Source organism: Manduca sexta, chromosome 28 (assembly GCF_014839805.1).
Source record: "Manduca sexta isolate Smith_Timp_Sample1 chromosome 28, JHU_Msex_v1.0, whole genome shotgun sequence".
Classification (NCBI taxonomy): Eukaryota; Metazoa; Arthropoda; class Insecta; order Lepidoptera; family Sphingidae; genus Manduca; species Manduca sexta.
The window spans coordinates 8,352,384-8,364,835 of NC_051142.1; the positions used below are offsets into that span (position 1 = coordinate 8,352,384).

General features: G+C 32.8%; 2 protein-coding genes across 3 annotated transcripts in view; one reads left to right on the plus strand and one right to left on the minus strand.

The window, feature by feature from the left end:
* LOC115448982 (pseudouridine-metabolizing bifunctional protein C1861.05) overlaps positions 1 to 12,452 on the minus strand; it is a 122,826-nt gene that overhangs the window by 44,917 nt on the left and 65,457 nt on the right. The gene's annotated exons all lie outside the window — the stretch shown is intronic.
* LOC115448991 (CD82 antigen-like) overlaps positions 1 to 12,452 on the plus strand; it is a 67,147-nt gene that overhangs the window by 16,610 nt on the left and 38,085 nt on the right. For both annotated transcript variants that reach the window (XM_037444725.1, XM_037444726.1), the window contains exon 2: positions 8,771 to 8,850. The gene's annotated coding sequence lies outside the window, so the exon portion shown is untranslated. The remainder of the gene's footprint in view (positions 1 to 8,770; positions 8,851 to 12,452) is intronic.

The window sequence follows — 12,452 nt, forward strand, 5'->3', positions numbered from 1 at the left end:
CGATTGAATGTCGTAGCGTACACACTTCGTAGTCGCGTAGCATTAAATCTTGAGTCTTGACATTAGCTGCCTACGAATTGAACTAAAATGTAGGAATACGTTGGTTGATGTTGGATTTAATTGTTTTTTCATACAATGCCCACCGCTAATTTGGGTTTTTGTTTGATGATATTTATTTTCTGAGTCAGCTACATATTTAAGAGCTTATACACAAATAAAATTCTAAAGGAACAATTTTCAACGGGCAATGAATATTCAAAAAAAGGTTTACTTATATAGAGTCATGTAGCAATATGTCGATAAGTGAATACTGTTAGAACAGTTAACATTATAACAGATTTAATTAAAATTAAGATTGCAATTACTGGGTTACTGGAACAACTTTGTGCTATAAAACATCCCGCGCCGTGAAATGTATTCTCGCACGCAAATTACGAATCTTATTTACTTTAATGCCATCAGGTGTGTCGGAGGGCGTTCACATATTGTATAAACATGCGTAGCTATATATCTGGTTTTACCGTTTGTTGTAACAAACATTGTTATTTCGTTTGTAATATAATTTTTATATGTATAAAAGTACTAGATGGAAACAGTATCACTAATTTTGCGTTTGAAACATATAAGAGCACTATACAAGCCTTCGCTGACCCGTGAATCATGTTATTCGTGTAGATATGTACTTGTATGTTCCTATTACAATATGGAAATTGTATCGTACGTCAAGTAAATCAATTTTATTTCTTTACTGTAAAATATTGTATATATTAATAAATCAAGTTTCTAGGTTTCTAGTGACAGCGCATATACATCGTTTTGAATAGATTTATCATTACATTCAGTCACTCCTTGTGGGTTTGGAACAAATCCATCGCTACCGCAAATCGCAATAGAAACCACAACAACAGTTCTAAATCTATTGATCTGTTTCTTATCCCCTCGAACTAGGAATGGCTATCCTTTATGTTATCTTGTTCTTGCTGTTTGGGGATCATGAAACTAATGTCGTTCTTCCTTGTCGATTATAATTATGTGTATTGAAGTTGTTATTTATATTTTGGGAATAGTGAATAATAATTGGGAAGATTTTTATCCAATGTTAATGTTATTGTCTGTCATAACTGGCATTCATCCCAGATGTAAAGGTAATATAATCCCAGATTATTTCAGTACAAAAGGGCGTTTAGAGAGCGCTCGATAAGAACTTTTTAAAATACGCAACTAGAAAACCAAATTCTTCAATAGGAAATACTCATATTGTTATATTAACAAATTTAATTTTAGTGTGTATTTGCTAATGTATATATTTAAATGTATTTTTTTAATTTAGAGATGTTTCTTTAGTTCCTTCGATACCACCAAAAATATTAAGAAAATGACAGAAAACATCTTATAATAGTTGTTACGTCACTCCACATGCCAAGCGAGAATATTTTAAGGGTGCTTATCCACCAAAGCGGAACGAGGTTGCGGAGCGGAGCTAGGGATATTATTAATCGATAGAGTTGCACAAATGGATTGAAAGATCCTCGCTCCCGTTTGGTACTCAGGAGAAAGTGACCTTGCTGTTATTTAAAATAAATGAATCATTCATAAAGAAAAGGTATAGTGCAGCTCTATTATATCATTTATAATAAAGGTATATTTTTCTGACTTGATTTAGAAGATTTTTGTTACTACAAATAACATTTAAAAGGGGTTTTCTTATTATTTTTAGATGGATTAAACACTGGCTACGAATGAACACGGTGTACTTTAAAAATAATTTAAATTTTGGTGTACTAAAATCATACTTGGATTTATGCTATTTTTTGGGCGGTATAACTAAAGTTACATTCCATTTTATAAGAATTAAGAAAATTTGAATATTTTGTGTATAAATTCCTGGAAAAATGACAGTCTGTTATAACCAAGTTATCGTTAACACCGTCGCGCCAAACACAATTAAAGGGAAACTAGTCTACCTGGTACCTATTACGTAGCAACGAACATACATATATACTATATATACTACCACCGATACACTTTACGGGTACAACATGTGTCGCCCGTGATGAAACTGACGAAAACTTAATGAAGGAAAGACATACACTAAAACATTTCTGAGTGTGCCTACTTCCATATAATGGAAATGTGAAAGCACTCATAACCAGCGCTAGAAAATACTTATAAAAGGGTCTGAAGCTATACGCAGGCCATACGTGCAACAGAAAATGCAATTGTTAAGATATAGTTGCATAATAATTCTCATAAAAATGTTTGAATCGTATGAGTTTAAAATACCTGTCATTATTGCTTTTAATTTAAAGGGGTAATTTAACGCCGAATAAAAAGCGTTTGAGTCGGTTCGTCACAGAGCTGAAGTGGGCCGGAGCCGCCAAGAGTCACTGAGCTGTTACACTTTTCAGTGCAAAAAGCATCACGGCACGTATCTACTTTAATTCTACATCAACCGCGCCGACGACATTATTAACTCATTCAACAAATAGAGGTGCCTTTTATACTAGCTTTAAATTGAATACAGTGTTTCAGTTTTTTAGTTTGGTTCAAAGTAGTACTTTAAAAAAGAATCTTGTTTTTAATATATTCGTATCTTCTAAATGGTTTGAAATATAAATAAAGCGATTCGATACCCTTCACAGCATATAGTCCATAATATTGTCAAGTATCATGGCGTCGTAGAATAAATTCAAAATATAACCTTTTCGAATTTGGTTACAAAAATCCCGTACCCCCTCTTACGTATACATGTAGATAAATGTTTCTAATTCACTGACAAATAGAACAAGTGACAGATTATGAAACAAGAGTACTTATATTTACTAGCATTTTATTCATGTAATCCGGCGTGTCTGCACAGGCACGCGTCACCGATGCGGCGCCGCGCCCTGTGTCATAGGGATTACAACAGAGATTGAGAAGCCTCGTAATAAGTCCGCGGGTGTGTGAGATACACGATTGTTTTGTTTGAGTGTAATGTCTGACCTGCATATTATTTTAAATCACGGTATTCAGTTTGTGTTATGTTGGTAGGTTGTATAACGTGCATATGAGTGATTGGTTACGTATAACTTATTTTATAATTTCGGTTAAATATTTTTTGTATTTAATACCTATATCTTATACTCCGAAGTCATGACATAGACCTTTAATGTCATAATATAGAAACATTCGTACATTTATCATAAATAGTGACAAAGTTAATATAGAAATATATTTATTATATCTGAAATACAAGATGTTTCTAGCGATATCGCGCGCGTGATTCATCTCTCCCCGGATAAAAGTGATTAGTGAGATAAAAAGTGGTATATATATTCATCCAGGAAATAGGCTATCTATGTACCAAATTTCATCCAAATGTGTTTAAGTTTGTAATATTTTATTATTAATAATATAAGCGGTCATCGTACTTCCCTTTAATAAACATTCAATTCATATTTCTAGAAACTTTCACATATAAGTAAGATTTTTCTTTACGTAATTCCCAACTACTCATACATAAATAAGCCGTTTCTAAATTCTAACACACCGCTTCTTCAAAAAGGTTTACACTTCAAAGGAAATTGTAATTCGCGTAGATCAGCGTATTTGGGCCATGTTCAGTCGACACCGGATGGTCTGTCGTGTTACGTGAACTGAGTGACGGAAAAGTCGAAACCATATTTCCTTTCAAGGTAGCTCGCTTATAATTTCCTATTTGTAATAAGTTATTAAAGCTGTGACGTGATGTGTGTAATCCTTGTGTGCGGCAGCGATTACTTAAACCGCGAGAACCGTTCACGAACCTAAGCTGAAATGTGCTTTGCCACGCATTAAATACCTAATTATAATGAATACAGTATAATCCGTTTATTATGACTCTGCCTATATTGACCAACCTCTTATTATGACGTAATTACACTACGAAGTTTGGTTTTCATATAAGATTCTTTATAAAAAAGTCGGATATAATGACTTCCCTTACAGTGACATGTCGCTTATTGTGACCCCTTTTAATAAATTATGTCCGATTATAATGACCGACATGATTCTTTACGCCTTCGGTAATGTTCGTTGATGCCCGACGACGTTCGGCACGTGGTTCGTTTTTATTTTGAATCTCAGTGATGGGGAAGAAGAAGTCGAGGAAGAACCATTACCTACCGCAGAAGAGGCATTAAAAGCTGCACAATTATTATCCTGATTTGTTCATAGCAATATTGAAAACGATAATTTGACCATAGCGATGTCTTCTATACACAATAGGATTAGAGACTGTTTTACAATAAAATAAAAAACAAAAGCAGACAAAAATTACAGATTACTTATATTAAAAAATACAACTTTTATGTACATACATACATACATACATTTTATAAGTTACTATGTTTCTCTATTAAAGTACTTAAATACATGCATACCATTTACAAAAAATGTTTTTCACAAAACGCTTTGTATGACGTCCGCTTATTATGACGTGTTTGTCAATTCCTTTCGATGTCATTATAAACGGATTCGACTGTACTTATAAATATTAAATAATTTATTATGTATATAATTCAGTACCTAGTTAGTACTGTGTTAGATCCAACGATTAAGAGGTTAAATTTATAATTTGTTACTAAGTGCTATTCAAATGTTTAAGTGAAAATTCACAGCTTAATGCCATTCACCGAGTTATAAACTACGTACTAAAATATTTATAATATCACGAGCCTTGCTTGATGCTAAAAATAACAGATTATGTTCCGACGGCATTGCAGTCAACAGTTGTGAGGCGTTTTCGATGATAAGTGCAATATATATCCATATACTTGTATCTACTCGTGTCAAGACAAATGATTTAATAATCCGCAACGTGTGAAAGCATTTTGTGGCTTGACTGACTGGTTTATCCATCACCTACCTTAATATATGAATATTTTTATATATTAGTAACATCTTTGTAATTATGAAATAATATTTTAAAAGAATCGGTATTTATTATGTAGAGAACATTAAACAAAGATGTCTGATATGTTCATAAAATGTTTTTGTTACGTTTTCCCACTATTACAATTTAATTTAATTTATACGATTTTTTAAACCGCCACGGCAAATTGATCCTATTGCAACTGATAGGTGGAGTTGGGTCAAGATAGAGGTCGTCGACTAACAAGAGATTCCTCGCCAGTTGACCAGTAACACCGCCTATAAGATGACTTCTATACGTGCATATTTATTTCAATGATTAAAATGTAGACATTTTCATTGGTATTGGTTGGGTGATTTGTTGGTTATTATTTTGATATTGACTTATATTAGGACACTTTCTAATGTAAATATGTGTATTGTGTATGCTTGTATATTTGGGGGTCGGCCACTGCCCTATAACATGGTTGAGGAAGTCGATGGGTGGCACATGACTCATACTTGTGAACGGGTGCTGCTTGTGTGAATTGGTCTGCCCATTTCGCTTTCTATAACTAAGTATTAATAGATAATAGTATAGTCGTAAAATTTTAGGTCATTATATTATTTCATGATTCCTGAGAGGGTTAAGTATATGGAAATTGTTTTTTTTTATTATTTTGAAAGTAAATAAATGAACTTCACTTAACAAAATAAAAAAATAAATGCATTTTTTGTAATACACACTGTAGCTATTTTATACTTTTAAACTGATTCTGAAAAAGAGAATCACTAGAGACTACACTACACTACGACTACACTAGAAAGTTGCTTTTTGAACTGGTGGTAATGTAAAATTTGACTAATTCTAAATAATGTTGAAAATTTTAGGTATTCGAAATACATAATATACCGTCTATGGATGGATAGCTAGATAGATAGGGACAATGTGGCTACAGACACTACAGTAAATTAACTTAATGTTTATTTTACTATCATTGTCTCTCCTTCCTTAATAACATTTACCTCGACTGCCCTGATATTGGACATCTACGTTACCTAATAAACCATTACTGATGCTTATAATTACTATCAGAACTGGGAATTGGGATCTATGATTTTATGTCCAAGATATATGTGAACTAAAGACTTGTCAATATACGCACGTAATAAATTTAAAAATAAACAATAATGGTCAATATACATACCCTTTGTGAGATACGTGTTTCGTAGTGTTATATAAACAGACCAGGCATATATTTTCTTTATGTTCGAAAATGAGCTTATAAGGAAACTTGTGTAATTCCATCGTTACTTAAGAAGCTATCATACAGAATACCATAGGACACTCGTATGTTCTAGTATATCCTTAGCTTTAGGATTTTGGGTACCTTAATTTTGAATGCGTAACGTCTAAAGGGAGGATAAATTATTCCACCAAAATTCACTTTAATAGCGTCGTCGGCTCGTAAAAATGTATATAAGGTGGCTTATATACCTGGAATGGTGGTTTTATTTCGATCACTTAAAGGACTTTTTAAGACGAGGTGTCTGTTATTCTTGAAAATGTATCCATGTTGTGTCACACAAGTTTAATTATAATCTGTTTAATATCTCGATACTCTAAACTTATGAAGTCACACAGACATTGGCAAGTTATTGCTAACAAACGCTGCACTACTGTGAAACTGAAAATTGCTAAATGAACTGTTTAGGAAACTAAATTTGCTATAGAAATATATATTTTTTTGAATTACTAAAAAGTAAAGTATTTTATTGTAATAATAGTAACTTATTACATTAATCATAATGTCAGAAACACAGTTTTACGATAACATTTCTATTATAGGTAAATAAAAATGTTTGACAAATATCATAAATATGTTTCATTGTGCCGTAGCGTTACTCAATGCTGTTTAATTCGCGGGAGAGGGCGTAAAGGTCGACCCCTCCAGATGAAATTATTCATTAACCTGAGAGAGCTCTCGCGGAACGCTTTGTGCCTGTATGATCTCGGTTTGTGGTTGCTTAACGATATTATCTCCAACTACCTCGACTGTCAACTTTAAATTAAGTTACATGTGTGTTTTCACGTCCTTTAAGGGTTGGACGGACGTAAATGTTTGTTACGGTCACAGCCGTGGTAACGTTAACGCGCACGTTAGTTAATGGCAGGTACACTGGTTTAGTTTGAGCGTTTGGATAGGACCCCAGGAGCCTGTGACAACGTTATTGTCATTTAGGGCTTTATTATACAGTCTAAGTTTTGCAATCAAGCTAGATACCTACTGCGACAATGTAATTGTCCTGAAAGGCTATATAATATACTTAATATTGTTCTACAATCAGGCTATGTAATATATATACTACTATATAAGTATATGTATACATATTTGGTACGTTTTATGTTCTAAAAAGGTCACAGTTAAAATCGATAGTTCTGGTGAAAGTTATGATAACAGTTACTAATATCTGTGCGTAGATTTACATGGTAACCGAGAAACGTCGAGATATTATGAAAATGAAATAAATATTGTTATTTTTAAATGTTTTGTTTTTCTTTATTTCTTATACGGGATATTGACGTATAAAACGTGACGTTTGCGCTGTACGTTCACATACGATTCGATTAATGAAAAAAAATGGCTGAATGTACAACTATTTTTTATTCTGTATATTGTTTAGCTATTGCTTGACGTTTGAGTATCTAGAGGGAGAAATATCTTCGCATACATTATAACTTGTAATCGTACAGTCCACGTTAAATAGTTAGTGACACCAGTACAGCGGCAATTTGATCACATGAGACAATTTTAAACTTCACTCGTCAGGTTTATGCGTGACAATTTTAGCATAACATGTATGAAAGATATTTATATATAATGTATGCTAATCTGTTATGCGGTACATATAGTATGTGATGACTTATTGGCATCCGCTTTGGCGCCAACATACGACCCCTGGAGAGTCTGAATTTATAATGAAGTCTAATTCACTTCCTGTATATGCAAATTCCGATCAAGGAGATATTATGTTTGCTTATTTTACTTCTTCATACATATTTTTTTTATACATATTCTATTATTATATATTATAACTTAAAGTAATGCACCGTGGTTTACCTACTTAATAAAAAGTTTAATTATTTTTCTGTCCTATCGAAGTATTTGTAGTGATGGTAATTTTAGTGAAGTAATTTATATGTTTAGCAGTTACATTGTTGCACCACTAGTCTACAAAATTATTATTCTAAAAGGACAATAGCCGAGCGACAATTTTAATAAAATGAACGCAAAACACCCGGCTGTTGTTATTAATTTTATTGTTTCCTCTTTGAAATATAATTATAATTGTATGTATAGGGTTGATATAAGTTCTCATTTTTAGGTCAACTTCACTGTGGATTTATTTTTATACGGATATGTAAGAAATATGACTAGCCCGATCATAGTATGATGTTACCATATCACTCACCTTAATACATTGGAAATGACTTAGTAGAGGTTCTATAAAGTTTCGTATCTATAAGAGGTATAGCTATTAGAGGTTTGTATCCCGAAACCATAAGTTTAATTTTTTCTCATTTACATATTTTTAAATTTTTTACGATAAAAGGGTTTGGAAATTTCGCTAATGTTGTTACTATTCCCTGGAAAGTTTTCTCGCAAGCAGTGTTCCAAAGACAACGTCAAACCCGAGATCCAGAGGTATCTATTTTAGGCAGAGGTAGCAGAATTAACCTTATGTACTTGTAAAAAATAGGAGTAGTAGGTAAAATATAGGAGTGCATTAAAATCTAATGATATTTGCAGTTTTCAATTTAATTCACGTTTTTCTTCGTTCATATATATATTTTTAAATTAATTGTAGATAAAATAAAAGGAATATTTTTTTTCAGACGATTGTCCTCATCGGATATGCAGTTTACAACAATGGTGTCTATTAACTTGCAACGGTTACTTGGCAATCAACTAAAAGGTAATTTGTACAATGTACTAGTGTTGGAAATCTGTACCTCAAGAACAGTTTAGTATTAATAGTTAATGTATTGCGATCCAAAGATAACCCAATGGGATTTTAAAAAATTGCTGGTACGAGTAATAATGGTAGTTTGCGATTATGTTGTGTTAGTTATAGGAAATCAATTAACTATTTTTAGCCCAATATGTAATGAAAGTGTCTGTTCAATATCATTCGAAATTCATCTATCAAGAACGTAAAAACCCAAATATGTTTTAAGTTATTACTCCTGAAATATAGTCCGATAAAATTACTTAGCTATAAAATATTGGACGTTGAATATAAAGTACTTATTTTAAATTACATGCATAGTAATTCATCAGTTTTGAGTCCCTAGCGAGATGAGCGTATGAAAAACGAATAGTTATTTTGTTTGCATATCATTAAAACTCGACATATGAACTGAATTAAGTAAGGTAAATAGATATACTTTGCATGGATAGTGCGCGTTTTAAAGAGGTTGGTCCAAAACTATAATTTACTTTTCATCCTTTCGATTAAAGGATTTTGGAATTCTATAATAAAACTATCTTCTTCTATATTATATATATAAAAAAGAACAAACAATATTAATGTAATATTGTACAATATGTGCAACAACATTATGTAAATGCAGTGTGGAAACATAAAACAAAGCGCACAATTGCGCACAATGTCGCAAGGATACAATTTTATTTGCCTTTTAGACACGATTTCTAAATCAAGCATTTTTTCAACTTGTTTTAAAAACTCACGAAGGTTCTTGTATCATTTTGTCTGGGAGCAGTGTTTTGGATTTGGAATTTGTACTTGAGAAAGTTATATGGTTAATGGTATTATCAAATTATAAGACGGATATAAGCTCCACGAAAAATCTTGTACAGTTGCAGTTTGTATGCCTACTTCTGCTTAAACTTTGGGCGTAACAAGAGTCAGTATATACATGTATATTTTCTAAGAAGTTGATATTTGTCCTATTTTATCCTTCCCCATTTTTCTTCAGTTAATATTCGGCGCAGTAAAAAAAACAGCATTTAAATGTTACAACTATAAACTGCTTCGTGCAATAAAGTTAAAATAACGAGACCGCAATATTAGCCGCATTGTGTTTTTTCTTATGAGTACTTTGATACTTGTTAAAAGAATTGCACGCCAAGATTTTATGTGCGGTGCATATACTGCGGTAGTTTGCATTTATAATTTAGCATATATAAGCTCGTTTGTTTTCTATTATTTAATACTTTAGTGATAAGCTCTTATAAAACTTGCGTAAAAAATAAAAAGGCCCTGTTTTAAAAAATTTGTACATGTTACTAAACATAAATAATTTTTTAATATATACATAAATCTATAAGCCGAACAAATTAATCGATCAGCTCCCCACCGTCCACTGCTGAACGTAAGCCTCCCCAAGTTAACGCCAACCAATCCGGTCTTGAACAGCCCGCATCCATTTGCTATCAATATAAATTATTTATTACTACGAACAAACCATTTACAAAAATCATATTCTAATCTATGCATTCATATAAGTATGCGTGCTAAATGTACATTAGCTGTTAAATATAATAACTTTCAATATAACAGTTACTTGAAACTTGTGAAACAGGCTCTTAGTATTATTTCCTTCATATGTGTTCTTTCTACAAAACAGCAGTATTTGTCCAGAAAGATCCAATCACACGTGCATTTTTAGGCCTCACAAAATAAAGCTTTGAGTTCACAAAGCGGGCTTAAAAGGATGAAGTTTCCAGGCTTTTTGCTGCGCTTGTATGACAATGTTAAAGTCATTCTTCGCAACAGAGACTGTGCTAGCCGACAAATACTGCCATTTTATAATTGGGAGAGAGGGCTTTACTTCCACTTTTCAACGTTTTTTTCTTATCTTCTTTTTCCAAATTACATTTTTTTTCAATATAAATCTTTTCCTTTTTGTCTTTTTCATTTTTACTCTCATTTCATTTGTTGCTAACAGAGGCATGTTTCTCCGTTTAAAAACAGATACTCTAATTTTTTTGGATCTTCTTCACTTGCATTCTATGTACCTTAAGACGCCCTGACTTGACATTTCCACGGATTAACTGAATATTGCTTCCAAAGTACATGCCGCAGTTGCACAGCTCGACAAATATAGCGGATTATGAAGCATTAGCGACAAAGTTATAGTATGTAGTGGTAGTTAGCGGAGGGGATTATATCGAAAAATTCAGTTAAACCAGAAATTGTGTGTGCATTTTGCGATGAGTACCCGTTTGACCAAAACCCAGTTTTGTGAGACGATGTCGATAAGGCACGTACTCTTGCCATCGGGAAGATTGCTTTCATCACTGAGCTATGACTCATCTCCATATAAGTGTTACGACGTATTTTATAAAATAGTCGGGAATACCGTAGGAGCCTATGAATTCAATTCTTCATTTGTAGGCAGATATGTAGAACAGTAAGTATAAGTTTGAGTTTATCATTGGTATATCTTGTCGAGATCTATTATTTAATGCGACTGACTTTGAATTCCATCGTGAATACAATATACGCGCATTGTTTAGCGGTTTGATATCGCATGGGTAAGTCTAATAAATCACGCACAGGGGCAGCACGGCTAGTATTTCATTAATCTATTCTGTCAAACACATATTGACCAGGATTCGGGGCTTCCTAACGATTGTAATAATCAGCACTCGACATGTGACTCTCGCGTCAGCTTTCGTGACTGACGGCAATATCGTTTGTCGTATCTACCGCATAATATACTATTCAAAATGTCTGTTTTATTAAAATGGGAGTCTCAATCGAAACAGTTATAGACACATGTATTTATGCTATACTTATACATCTAAAACTGATTTTGTATTTATCAACAGCAGGATTTGTATTTTCAGTCCCATTTTTACCGTGTCGTCGCGAGAGTATTTCGTTGAGTTGTACTTCCTCAAAATAGTCCCGTGAGGACGAGACATGCGACTTGTCCAATGTCAACGGTTCCAGTATATAGTGCCGTGAGTGTGATTAATGGTCATACTCCTTAGTGTAGCGGTGATGGATGGCTCTTAATGTTGTGCGCATTTTTTAAACATGAGTGTAGTTTGCACTGTACAATATATTTTATATAACACATTGCACATATTGTTAAATGTTCTGAAAGTAACTATTTTCTGATGCTAATGGTAAAATACCTAATTTTAGATGTATTAAAACATACAAGTCTGCATTTCTGAACGATTAAATTTTCCTGCAATGAACTATTTTCTCCTATATATATAAATGGACTCAAGTATCATTTAAAGTTAAACTTTCTGCTTTTTGTCATTTTTATCTAATTGATCTACGACTGGATCTGACATCTGAAGCTTACTACTTAACTCGCGTATAAGCACTCAGGATAAAACAGTAATATTAATATTCGTATAGATGTACACAACAGTTATGTTATATATTGTGAGGTTAGTTTGTACTATGACAGTACATTGTCATGTTGATGAGGTGTGGGTCAGATAAAAGTTTTTATGGTGGCTTTACGATCGTTTTATGTAAAATAGAGCATCTTTAATCGCGTGTCAAACGAAAGTTAGTTATTGACGCGG